The 13,955-nt window shown below is 49.8% G+C and overlaps 1 protein-coding gene across 7 annotated transcripts in view; it reads right to left on the bottom strand.

Moving 5' to 3' along the window:
- LOC139361614 (disco-interacting protein 2 homolog C-like) overlaps nucleotides 1-13,955 on the bottom strand; it is a 133,697-nt gene that overhangs the window by 102,314 nt on the left and 17,428 nt on the right. For 2 of the 7 annotated variants that reach the window (XR_011619165.1, XR_011619166.1), the window contains exon 3: nucleotides 4,883-6,876. The exons of 4 other annotated variants lie outside the window; for them this stretch is intronic. The gene's annotated coding sequence lies outside the window, so the exon portion shown is untranslated. Of the gene's footprint in view, nucleotides 1-1,196; nucleotides 6,877-13,955 lie in introns of those variants that run through there. One more of the 7 variants, XR_011619167.1, reaches the window with a different exon arrangement.

Raw genomic sequence — 13,955 nt, 5'->3', positions numbered from 1 at the left:
CCTTGAAGTAATGGGTTCCACTACTATGAGGCTGTGGATTGAATCCACACCACCACCAGACAATTGAATAAACAGCAAGGCTGCACACACAGGACACAGGCAGTGAGCCAGCCTGACTAGTTGTCAGCTTCTGGGTCAGTTCTACCCAGTTCTGCCCAGGCCCCACTGGAGATGAAAACCTGCCCTTTAGAAGCCTTCAATCCCCACCTTTCAAAATCGAATCCTCTTCAACTGAGGCCCGAGTCCAAAAATCTACTGACATCTTAGCGCCTGTTAGGCCAGCTGTCCCCCAGCCTTTTTGGCACCAGGGATGGGTTTCATGGAAGACAATTTTTCTGGGGGCTGGTTTTGAATTGCAACTGTTCCACCTCAGGTCAGGCATCGGATCCTCATAAGGAGCACCTCCGAGATCCCTCACATGCAGTTTACGATAGGGTCCCAGCGCCCAGGAGAACACGCGGCTTATGATAGGGCCCCCGCACCTAGGAAAACATGTGGCTTACGAGAGGGTCCCAGTGACTAGGAGAACAGGTATGAAATGAGTTGGCAAAGCCAAAATCCACCCGATCTACCACTCCAAAACAAACATACACCACTGCCTAATATTAATGTGAGCCAAAAACATGGAAGTCCTGAGGGCCCACACTGACCACAGCCAGACACCACTTCTGCAAGAACCAAGCATGCGCCTAGAGATCACCCGTGATGACCCAGGAAAGCAGCTTTGAGCAGAGACAAACGTGAAGGAGAGGCACATGGGCCAGGGTGCTGGGTGTGCCCGTCTTTGTGACCTCACTGAGATTGCTGACCTCTGGCCCTTGGTGTCCGTCCTATGGAGGAACAAATGGAGCCCCCAAATCCCTGCCTCCCTTCACCACTGACTGAGGCGGCCCTGAAGTCTCCCCAGGGCTAAGACTGCTTCTAAATCCTGTTAACTGCACACCCACATAAACAAAAAACAAAATATCAAATATGCAGACAGGAAAAGAAAAATATGTGAATCCTTCCTTATTCAACAGGCATTTAAAAAGTAACAGGAAAATTGTGATAGTCTTTAAACAACCACCAGCTATCACGTCCTGTTGACATGTTTTAGCTAATCAGAAACATCTTTACCAAGCACCTGTGCGTTCAGGAAATCAGTTGACAGATCCCAAATAACCTCGGAGCCTGCGACCTGACCCCCAACTCACGTATATCACCTCTCCAGAGGAACGAGCCCTGGACACCTTTCAAATGGTGAGGGACAGGAACAAGGGTAGCTTTCCCTCAACACCACAAAACAAGCTCGACCCCGAGGAGCCCAGAGAACAGGGACGTTTGTTTAGGTGCTTTCCCACTGACCTTGTCAGAGGGAACGTTCCCATCCCACAACACCCAGTGTTTTACTCTCCCTGGGATACCAGCAGCCGTCAACTTTCAACAAGCTGGAAACACAGGCCAAGCTGACAGGAGGCCTCTCTCCATTCCCTACTGAATTCGCTCAGGACACGGATGTTCCCAAACACATACGGCCCCGAGTATTCCACACCTGGAGAACATTCAAACAGACGCTGCAAAGACGTTCCCCTACAGAGAAACTCAGTTTCTAACTTCCCTTAGGGAAAAATATGAGACCCAGAACTTTCCAGAAAATCAAGTGTGGGAGGAAGCCACTCACCTCTGGCACTTCCTAAACCTGCCTTCCTGTGCAGGGATGTCCCCGTGACAGCCCCGTCCACCCAGGACGGCAGCAGGCCTCAGGCAGCCAGCACCTGGGCAGCTGGCGAAGCAACCCCAGGGTGAAAACGCCATCCCAGGCTCCACTTCCCAGAGCCCCTCAGCAAGAAAAACAGAGGCGGGGCAGAACTGAGGGCGGACTCGAGGCTGGGGAGCCACAGACCCGCCCAGCTCAATCATCGGACATGCTCTTCTGTGGACAGAGCCCAGGGAGAGGCCAGCACAGAGACCCTCGTGCCGGCTCCACGGGCCAGCGTCCTCCAGGGCTGCAAGTTTGTGATCACAGCTTCAGAATTTGGTTCCGGAATCTTCGGGAATCAAAGACACACCAAACTGTAAAGCTGCCAGGACAGCAGGGCCCAGGAGCAGGCTCAGGGGAGGACCACGTAGAAACCCCACACACAGCATACACGTGTGCATGCTTACTCCACACACGCCACCCCTTCACCCAATACTATACACGCAAATGCATATATGCACTCCATACACACCCTCAAATACACTCACCAAATATGATGCGTGTACACACTCCACACACACCCTCAAATACATACGACACACATGAACATGCTCACTCCACCCACACCTGCTAAATACACTCACCACACACGCACAAACGTGACACACCTGCACAGTCATTCCAGATATCACACCCCTCACCAAGTACACAGGTGCACACAACCCCAAGTCCAGAACCTGCAGACTCCACAAGCTTTGGTTTCCCCCACTGTTTCTCTCATCGCATGAGATCCACACACAGGTGTCATTTACTGACATCTAACACCCGGGGAAGCCCTTAGAGAGAACTGCAGTCAGAAGTCAGCTTCATTCAGGCATTCATCACCAGCCTCCCTGAAGCCACCTCCTGTCCCCACGGGGAGCGGGGGCCAAGACCAGAGACGTCACTGGGCTTACAGATCCCCAGGCTGGCAACCCAGCGAAATCAGGAGGGCTCAGCCACGGCCCTGGAGGGAGACGGTACTGGCTCAGGTATGCGGAACATGAGTCCTCATTTCCATACAGTGTCACCTACGACAGCGTCAGGTGAAAGCCAGTGGTTTGGCATTCCTGGGATAAGACAGTCCTGGAATTACAAGGGAAGCTTTTTACTCCTCCCCTCTGAACACATGAGGTCCATGGTCCCCTCACATCTAACACTGGGAATCCGAATCGGTGACTTGTTGTCCACCTAAGGACCACCCAAGAGGATCCACACACCTGCTACAACAGCAGCACTGCACCTGGTCTGCAGGGGAGCAAAGCAAATCCCACCTTTATGACTAAAACTATATTACCCCGACACTGGCAGCCTGCAGTGTGTATATCGTCAAGCCCCCACATCTGCGCCACCTGCAAGAGGAACACAAGCCCTTAGTCCCGGGTTCTCAGGATGGCCTGTGAGGTGGATGCTGGCACCCTTCTCATCTCCCAGTGGAGAGGAGAGAAGGCCAGGGTCAGGGTGGTGTATCAGGAGGGTCGGGGTTCAAACCCCATCTGCCTCACAAAGCACCCCTTCCTGTTCAAGTGACTTCTATCATCAGCCTTAAAATGTACCACAGTTACCAGCAATTCTGAGTGCTGTTCCTTGGGACGTCATAAGCAAGCATTTTGTTAGACAGATTTTGCCAAATCTGCTTTCAAAATCCTATGTTATGAAATGACTAATGAAAATTTGAGCTATGAAATAAAGCATAGTTAAATGAATCCCAAAATGACTATCACGAAGGAAGTTTTAACTTGAAGTGAAAAATATCCTCTAACTGACATCAGCCAGAATTATCTTCAATCATTACTGATCCCATATGCTTCAGGAATTATACAGCATCATCTCAGATATGAACTTAAAACCATTAGCTGAATGCACATTTCAGCGCAACCAAAGTTCTGCTATAATAAGCAGCACAGGCGTCTCTGGAGAGGATTTTAATTGGGACTACAAACAATGTGCATGATCCTGGTAAGAGGTTTCATGCTGGCTGTTCTCCAAGGTGCGATACAGAGAAACACCACTAACCTCAAAGAAACCTGCTGCTCTGTAATGAGATGAGAGATGAGAGATGACATGGATGGACTACTGTAAATATTTGAAAAAGAAAAACAATTGTATCACTTTCCTTTTACATTCTTAGAAAAAACCGATTTTTCTTTTGGGATGGTTTAAAAAGAAAATGACATTTCTGGATTTTTTTTTTAACTTTTCTTTCTGAGACTGGGTCTTGGCTCTGTCGCCAAGATTCGAGTACAGTGGAGCAATCGCAGCTCACTGTAGCCTTAAGTGATCTTCCCAACCTCAGCCTCCAGAGTAGCAGGGACCACAGGCACGCACCACCACACTCAGCTAATTTTTCTGTTATACAGATGGGGTGTTGCTATGTTGTCCAGGCTGGTCTTCAACCCCTTGGCCTCAAGTGATCCTCCTGCCTTGACCTCCCAAAGATTTAGCCTAAGCGACCATGTCTTATCGGAAAATAGACATTAGAACAAATGCATTTCTGTAAGATTTTTTTCCTCTTTTCACTGGGGAAAAAGGTAACTTGCCTCCAAGGGTCGGAGACAAAGCCGTTACTGCAGACAAGAGTACTGTGCATCCCGGGAAGCACTACACCACGAGGCATGGCCGTGCACCCTGGATGCAGGAGTAACACAGGAGGCTAGCACAGGCCGATGCTGGCCCTCTCCAGAAGTAGGCCTATCCTTCCCTCCTCTCCTCAGCCCCCTCTCCCTTCAGGCCTCAGTGGCTGCTGACAGGGGAGAGGCCACAAGTAGAGGAGGCTCTCAACTCCACCAGGGACAGGAGCCCCGGATGCTGGGGACTCAACTGCTGCCCTCTGTGCACACCTCCTTCTGGTCCAGACTTCTCAGGAGCCAGGCGTGGCCACTTTGACCCTCTTTCCCTTCTGTGGCTCCTACAAAAACCAGTCCAGCGAGCCCAGTCTGCCTCACACTCCAGGGACACCGGGCACAGGCCCCCTCCATGTCCTTATCCAAGCTCCTGGGGCCAGAAGGGTCTTGCAATATTTCAATTTCCAGTTGAGCATCCCCCGCTTGAAATCCAAAGTGCTCCGAAAAGCATTTCCTTCAAGTGTCATGGGGAACCTCGGAATGTTTCAGGTTTCAGAGCATTTTGGAGTAGGGACTCTCAGCGTTAATTTGAAGTTCTTCAAGGAAGCCACACACTGAAGCCCCCGATGTCCACCCTACACAATCCCAGCACACCCTCTGAAGTCCTCAGTAACAGATTTTCTTTCCTCAAAAACAACCACAAGTCACAAACTCACACGCAATCACAGAAGGGGGTTGTGGACACCCGCAGAGACGATGACATTTGACTGTCACATTTTTACCTGGGTAATTTAAAGTCATTCCTCAAAACACACCTGTTTTACTGAGTTGCATTTTAAGGTGAACACACACAAATCATTTCAGGGAAAAAAACGTCTCTTTGGGCTGCGTGTGGTTTCTTGACTCCCGTGAATAACTCAGCGTTCACCCTCACTTCTGGATAAGGGAGACGATGCAAAGAAATCTGTTAAAACAAAGACATGAAAACAAGTTTAAGAAGGGTTTGAAAGCTTCCTCCCGTCCCCCTGGAGGGGAGATGAGGACTCCTGGAAAGCTCACGGGGGACAGGAGCACAGCCTCCTCGGTGTGCCATGGACGCTGCCTCGCCAAGGGGAGAGGATGATGTCTGGAAGACTCACAGGGGTGGGACCACAGCCTCCTCAGTGCTTTCTACACTCAGCAGCTTCAGAACTTCCCGTAGAAGCAGAGCACATGAGAACTGAGACTGGAACACCCCAAAGAAAGGGGACAAGGTGTCAAAAAAAGCATTCAATCATTAACAAGGAGCGCAGGCATGAAGCCGCTTCAAAGACCGGATGAGAAGTCACTCATAGGCGTTTCAGAAAATAAGGGTAGCGCGAGATTGCTCGATCAGCTCAAATAGGCTGCCGTCCCTCAGGCCATGAAGTCCCTGAGATGAGCCTCTCAGTGAGCAGAAGTCACTCGCATCTCTGCCAGAGAAAGGACTACAAGCCGACACATAACCTCATGAAACCTGGGCTTCAGCCCGTCGACAAGAGTGAGTCTGACATGGTACATCCCTGCAGATGGTTAAAGACCCCAGGGGTTCATCAGACAACCTCGAAGGGCTGTGTCTGTCCAGCCCCTTTTCCAAGTTCTGGATTTTTCCTAATGTACTATAAGCAGCATGTTCTAGTAGAGACGTCATTAACTGACTCTGGGTACTCTTAACTTTGAAATTAGAAACACACTTGGCCAGGCACGGTGGCTCATGCCTGTGATCTCAGTACATTGGGAGGCTGAGGCAGCTGGACCGCATAAGGCCAGGAGTTCGAGTCCAGCCTGGGCAACATTGCAAAACTCCATCTCTACAAAAAATACAAAAATAATCAGGCACTGGGACACGTGGAACATGTGCCTGTGGGTCCTGGCTACTCAGGAGACTGAGGCAGGAGGATTGCTTGAGCCTGGGAGGTTGAGGCTGTAGTAAGCCGTGCTCACACCACTGCCTGGGCAACAAAAAGGTTTGGTTTTTTTTTTTTTTTTTTTTTTTGCCTGTCTCAAAAAAACCAAAGAGAAAAAGAATTATATACCTGACTAACCCAAAATAAAAGAGGCCTTATTGGATGACCTGAAACACACCTGCAAATTCTGGCAGGGCCTCCCCTGGCTTGATTTGTGGTGAGTGTAGGACCACTCCGAAGGATAGGACCCCAGGCATCTTCCGAGACTAGACCTTACAGTACAACTTCCCTTCGCTGGACGGAACACTGGCCTTGGAGCCTGGGACACCTTGGGGCAGTGCCACCATCCCGAGGCCGCCATGGCACAAGGAGGCCCTACCATCATGAAGCCTGGGATGTCCGTCAGAGCAGTGCCACCCACCTGAGGCCGCTATGCCAGGGGAGCCTGGACATCATGAAGCCTGGGACATCCTGGGGCAGTGCCAGCAACCCAAGGCCGCTGTGACACAAGGGGGCCCTGGTGCCACTGAGAGGCTACACAGCAGGTCCAAGCCCAGGCCAGGAGTGAAGAGGCTCCACGTCCTTTCTATCCCTCCAGCTGAGTCCACACACGTCTTGGAGCAGAAATGCATCACCCTCAATATCCACGGGTAAGTTTTGGCCACAGAATCTGGAAGCATAAAAGATGGTTCTGGGCTGGTTGGTTGCCGGCTCGGACCTGTCCTCTTTCCACACAAAACCTGGCTCACACCAAGCAGCGTCTAAGTCCTGAAGACCTGCTAAACACAAGTGCAGTTACAAAGCAGAGAAACTGGAGGAGGCCGGGCTGTGTTCCAGTGGCACCAGCGTTTCTCAGGAAGACCCCGGGCATTACAGGGTCCAGGACAAGGACTTCCCGGCATCCAGGACATGGAACAAGAACCCATTTCCCGGTCCTGTTGAATATGAATCGGCTAAGGGCCAATTCCCTCCCTCGGAGGACTGAGCACCACCCCACAACACCTTGGTATGGGTATGTTATTACATACGTTGGTATGGGTATGTTACTACATACGTTGGTATGGGTATGTTATTACCCATATCAAGGTAATAACAAGCCCGTTACCAGCAGGAGGCTGGTGATGAAGACATAACGATCAGATGAGCACGAGGGATCCTGACAGATCATCCCTGGCACCGAGCAATGGGGGGACAAGTACCCCCTATTCCTGACGCATCAGCCGTGGCACTGAGCGAGGAGTGGCAACACGGCCTGTGCCCCTGCAGATGCAGAGGGATGTGAGGGGGGCGCAGGCTGGGCTTGGAGGCTAACTCAACTACCTGCGCTTGTACTTCCGCTCCTCATGGCAGGGAGGCGAGGCACAGGCAGCATTAGGGCTCACCTTGCCCCCGGGCTGCACTTTTTTCTGCTTATGAGTCATGCTCGCTTTACATGGACAGGCATAGCTATAATAACGATTCCCTGATTATTTCACTGCCTACATAAAGGGCTTTCAGAATTCACTTCCATCCTTAGGAAACAGGGCCAACACCAGGCCGTCTCCCTTAAGATGCCATGTCTCATATGGGGGAAAAAAATCAAGAGAAATCAAATAAAGGCCATAAAATACATCAGTTTCAACACTAAAATTTAATAGTATGCTTTAAATTGAAGATGAGTTCAGTCACATTTCCAAACCTCTGAAAGCACGGTTACTGGGAGGGAGTGGTTTGCAACACACAAAGGCAGCTCTGTAGAAGGGCCCAGGCTGGATGAAGGCTCAAACGTCAGTGCGAGGAGAAACTCTGAACAAACTCTCTCCTGCCCTGCTGCTGTCCTCTCCCAAAACACACTGGTTATCTGTCAGTTTAGAACAAGGCCTAGGGAGGTGGGAGGCAGGCCTGGGAGGGTCACCTAGCAACCAAGCTCCTCACCCACACAACTGCACCAGGCTGAGCTGAGCAGCACACACAAACACGACTGATTCTCCCCAAAAAGAAGACAGAAGAAAGCATACTGCCACGCCAGGCGCCCTGCAGGCGAGAAGATTGAGGGGAGCCAGAGGTACCTTTAATCTTGCTTGCATGGTGGAGGGAGAGGAATAATGCCACTCACTTGAGTGTTGCACAATTCTTTCTAGCACTGAGTGGCACAAAACAAAAATTATAGATGCTTCCTCAGATAAATGTTTCTGAAGAACTGAACCTAAGTTATGTTCAAGAAATAGCATTACGAATGCCTCAAGTGCTTCTGTTTTCAATCATCTCAGAGTAATTCTATAAACCCGGGAATGTCTCACCCAACTCCAGGATCACAGCCCAGGTGATGTGGGCACACACATCCTGAAGCTCCAATGCTCAACTCAAGTGGGGCGAGTGAAAATTATCCTGGATATAATTTACACGGACACAGGAAGGTGGCTGAGCCCCTAAACCAGGAAGACCAGCGACCTTCAGGGGCCTCACCTCTGTCCTTTCCCAGCCTCTGGGAACCACCACTCTGCTCTCTACTGACACAAATGCCCCTCCAAGGTACAACCAGGAAGATCATCATTCAAAACTGAAGAACGTGGCAGAACAAGGCTGTCAGGAGATTTTAATCACCAACACCACTTGTTACATGACCCAAAGATGATTAAAATCCCAGGCCCTTCAAGACTGAATGTTATCTATACTTAAATGCATTTCATCACCATATTGGGGGGTTATTCCTTTGTTTTGCTGCAAATATATCCAACTGCTGTAAAAGGAAAAGGCAACTTGTTAACGAAACTTCTTGGAGTGTCTCAACAGGCTTCGAGGTAGGATAAAAGGCAGGACCTCCTGGCAGAAACGCTCAGCTCTGAGGTCAGGTGCAGTTCTTGAGCACCAACAAAAGCAAAATAAGGTCAAAGACCACACCACACTTTCCTCAATCACATCTTCATTCCATGTTTCCTTCTGTTTCTCACGACTTCACTGGGAGAGAGAAATTGTGCTGAAAGAAAATGGAAACACACACACACAAAGGAGACCCTACAGATGCTGAGAATGGGTGCAGCCATCACAGTCTGAATGTCCTTTCAGGGCCATCTGACCTGGCTGGGATCCAAGAATCCAAGTACAGGATTGTATGTCAGACCCCTGAAGCCAGGATTACAGCCACTGAACGGCAGTCTTCCATCCCACGGAAACCGGCCTTGCTAGGGGCTTCCTCGGGGACCACCGACTTCACGCCACCACCCCTCAACTACTTCAACTAACCTACATCTGGCAGAGGCCTCTCCAGGCAGACCAGCCCTGCCCGAGTCCTGCTTCACGGCAAAACCTCCAGGCAAACATCCTTGGCCTCCTCAGGGAGGCTGTGCTCGGAAGGTGCCCTCATTTACTTCTGTGGCTCTGAGACATTTAACTAGAGCCCAACACACTTCTTCCTGTTCACAAAGTATTGAGTTAACAGATTTTTATGAGCAAATTTTCACTGGGAAAAACACCATTTCAGGAGCCCCAGTGACCACAGTGAAAACGTTTTTACCTCCCCTTACGTGACATCGGCAACACCAGGTCCAGGAAACGTTCTGGATATCAGATAATGGCATATCCACTCATAGTAAGTCTTGGTCTTGTTTCACAAGCTATCAAATGCTGCCCAGAGACAGGAAAAACCCCATAACGTGGCAGGGAGGGGCAACCAGCATGAGTTCTAAGGCCAGACCACCCGGGTCTGCTGACAGCGTGGCGAGGGGCAAACAGTGCAGGGTCTAAGGCCAGACTGCCCGGGTCCCACTGACAGTGTGGCTTCAGGAGTTTCCTAAACCCTCTGCTCTCCACGTTTCATGTCAGAAAAATGCAGTGATAACCGTGTCCACCTCGTTTAAATATATATATATACACACACACACACACATATATATACACACATATACACACACACACACACATACACACACACACACACATACATATATATATATACACACACACACACACACACACACCCCAAACCTACAGCCCTATAAAGGTCATTAATCCCAGTTATCCTCAAGGCATTGAGCGATCAATAATGAGCCATTCCCCTGCTGCTGACCTGCCTTACCCCACCCTCCGGAAAACCCACATCCACACCAGCCACACAGGATGACGCCAGGGAAGGAGCAGGACTGTGTCTTGGGAACTTAAACTCTGGAAGCCGATTTAAATCAGTGCCACTCAAATCTTGTCGCCAACTATCTTGTAAAATTTGGAGATTCCGTCTCTGGGGATCTTGAAGGAACCTGAGGCTCTACATTGAGTGAGGTGAGCACTGGTGCTGGAATGAGACGGCAGGGAAAGCAACCAAATCTGGGGTCGCAGCTGCCTGAGGCTTGGGTCCCATTGGGAAAGTGGCACCAGGGCCCTCAGGACAGTGGCGGAGGTCCCAGGATGCAAGTCCTGGCGCAGAGACTCATGGACCCAAAGCTTGCTCCAGGGCCAGGAGGAGCTGCTGCGCTGACAGCCACGAGGCAGGCAGCCTTCAAGCTCCTCCAGCTGCCATCCTGCAGGCAGGGAGGACAGTGCCCAGACCACCCCGGGGCTCCCCCAGCCTGCCAGGCTGGTACTCTTACTCCAGCCACTGACAAGAGTCCCCATGTTCCAAGCTAGGTGGAAACAGTGCCTCAGGCCTCAGGGCACGTGCACCCCCCTGCAGGACCACTCCTACCCAACACCTGGGGATGGCTATTTCCACACATCCCCAACTCACAGCAAAACTCAAAAATGAAAGCCGGAAGATACAGCCAGGAAACCAATGCTCAAGAAGCAACTCCAGGGTGACTCTTCCTAGAGCTATCGCTACTGAACATCTTTAAAAACATTTCCAGGGTGACTTCCTAGAGCTATTGCTGTTGAAATCTTTCAAATTCTTCATTTCAAAATTAGCTTTTATTACACTGTCTTCCCTATTCTACCAAGACTCTAGGAAACAAAACTGTTACAATTTCCAATTCTATCTTATAGCAAGTTAGAAACACACGTTTCCTCAAAGGATTCTATGTGTTTCCTTGCCAATATCCTTTCCATGCCCCATGCTACTGCCCGCAACAGGCCATCCCCATCCCCATCCCCATCCCCATCCCCATCCCCATCCCCATCCCCATCCCCATCCCATCCCATCCCATCCCATCCCAACGGCCCTGAGACAGGCCTCTAACGAATCGTCTACCAACTCTTGAGACAGGCTTGCCCTAATGAATCATTGGCAAACTCCATCTTCAATTAAAAACAGTCCTGAAAATGAACCTATTGCCACTTTTTAAAAATTACTGTAAAGTGGACAGTGTTCAGTTCTGTGAATTTCGGCACACATATTCCCACAATCATCATCACACAAGCAGAACAGTCCAACAGCCCCAAACCCACTCACGGGGCCTTATAAGCATACCTCCCATTCCCAGCAACCACCCTCTCTGTGTTCTCCCATCCCCCGGGTCTGTCTTTTGCGAGTGTTGTGGCAAAACACTCACAAAATCATGATTTCCTGGGCATCGTGCTTGGAGGTGCACCCAGGGTGTTCTGTGATCAACAGCCAGGCCTCGGGGCTGCTGGGTGTTTATTATTACACGTATGGCTGTGGCACATTGTAACCTGTTTTGGGCAACTACAGACAGCGCTATTAACATCTGGGCACAGTTTTTCTTAAACATCAGCTTCTGTTTCTCTAGGGTAAATACCCAGGATTGGGGTCACCTGGCCCCACGTTTGTGTGAGTTCAGTTTTATAAGAAACCGCCAAGCTGTCTGCACCATGCTGAACCCCAGCATCGCACAGGAGTCCCGACTGCCTGTCCTCACCAGCACCTGGGGCTGTCGGAAGACCTTAGTCAGGCGATCCAGCAGGGGTGTGAACAAATTCACTGCGGCTTCGGTGCACATCTCGGTGCAACCAGTCACGCTGAAGGTCATTTCAGATGCTTTCGGGCCATCCTCCCGTCCTTCTCAGCGAAGCATCTGTTCAGGTCTCTTCCGCTTTAAAGTCAGGTAGTTTGTTCTCTGTCATGAGCCGTGGGAGTCCTGTGCATTCTGGATACGAGTCCTTTGCCGGCTGCATGGTTCATAGACATCTTCTCCCCATCTATCGAAAATGTGTCTCTTCAATTCCCTAGGGGTGTCTTTTATATTAGAAGTTTAATTTTGATGAGTCTTACCTACTTGTTTTCTTCCTTGATTATGCATCATGGTATGGCTAAGAGCTCTCACCCTAGGTCTCGACAATTTCCCTTTCTTCTACAGGTTGTGTAGTTTGGTATTTTACATTCAGGGCTATGGTCCACCTTAATTTTCATACAGAAATTTCTCCCTCTTTTCACTCTTTTGCATACAGCTGTCCCATAATTCCAGCACCATTTGTTGAAAAGACTCAAATTCCACTGAACTGCTTTTGCCTCTTTGGATCTGGTCTGGACTTCATTCTGTCAGCTGACCCGTGTGTCCGTCCTGAGCATAATTTATGACTTTAGTGGCTGTCTCTATGAAAAAAGTAATTCTGTCTGGAAGCAAAAACCACATTAGAAATGCTCTAAAAAAGATTATTTCTCTTGTCAGGAGAGCAAAGCCACTGCCCTAAGCAGAGGTGAGGCCTCAACATCTCCCAGGCACAACCTCAACACACAATGGGGAAGACAATTCATTTCAAGGGCCACAACCTGAGACCAGCATAGCTGTGAAAACTGCAATAATTTCACAACAGAATGAAATTCATAAAGAACTGCTGAGAAGCATGTGGTAAGTTACTTCAATTACTGTTCCTTAAATTCTGACGGTTGGCTAGGACAGAAATAGCTTCACGGTACAGTTCAAACGGGAGAAAGGTAGGTAGGGGTGGTTTCCACACCACACAGGGCCTGCAGGAAAGGGACACTCTTCCTTTAAACGGGAGATCCTGGGAGTGATGTGATAAACCATGGTGAGAGGCACGGAACTGTGCAAGCCGGAGTCGCGGCCTTGGCCCCACCACGGAGCCTGTGTCCATGAACGACGAGGCTCAAATGTCAGGCCGGGGCAACCGAGGCAGTTATCAGGGGACAAGAAAACGAGCGCACGGTGGAGGCAAAGGTCTGAAATTGCGCGGCAACTTCGAGTCAAGTGGGACAAACTGACTCTAAATACAGGTTCCGAAAACCATCACAGAGAGCTGTTCCTCGGCTCTGGAACGGCTAAGTGACTAATGCCCACACTGAACATCTGCTCCCAGAGACGACTCCGGTGACCTAAGGCCCAGCTCCTCCGAACCCGCGCCGAACCTCAGTGAGGAACTTTGTTGGTATCTTACGGCACATTGAAATATTCCCTTAAAATCTGGTATTTCATCAACAATGCAGGCGCCAGCTTTGACTCATACACATTTCGATTAAACAAGATAATTTACAACCTGACCACGCCAGGTAAGAGGTTTACTACAATCTTTAAAAACAGAGCCAGAGGCTACAGTCTGCTCCTACACAACACCATGTCTCTACAAGTTCGATGAGTTTTTACTTTCCATGTCTTCACTTGCCTAGTGCTAGAAAGATTAAAAACAGAAGGAACCCAGAGACACTATTGAATGAGACTCAAATATCTTGCAGTCATCATCCTGATGAGATGTTTATTAAACAGAAATATTCTTCCCTGTAGAAAGCAGCACACATCAACACACACTGATAACTGTCGCCAACATTCCAGATCATCTTCCCTTCCATGGCCACAGTGCAGGGCAATGGACCACGCACACCTGCAGACCCACGGAAAGTGGGGTGACACGGCCGATTCTTGGAGC

This window comes from Macaca nemestrina, unplaced genomic scaffold (genome assembly GCF_043159975.1).
Source record: "Macaca nemestrina isolate mMacNem1 unplaced genomic scaffold, mMacNem.hap1 Scaffold_69, whole genome shotgun sequence".
NCBI classification, from domain to species: Eukaryota; Metazoa; Chordata; class Mammalia; order Primates; family Cercopithecidae; genus Macaca; species Macaca nemestrina.
The sequence above is the reverse complement of the archived record's forward strand: the minus strand, read 5'-3'. Positions and strand labels throughout refer to the sequence as shown.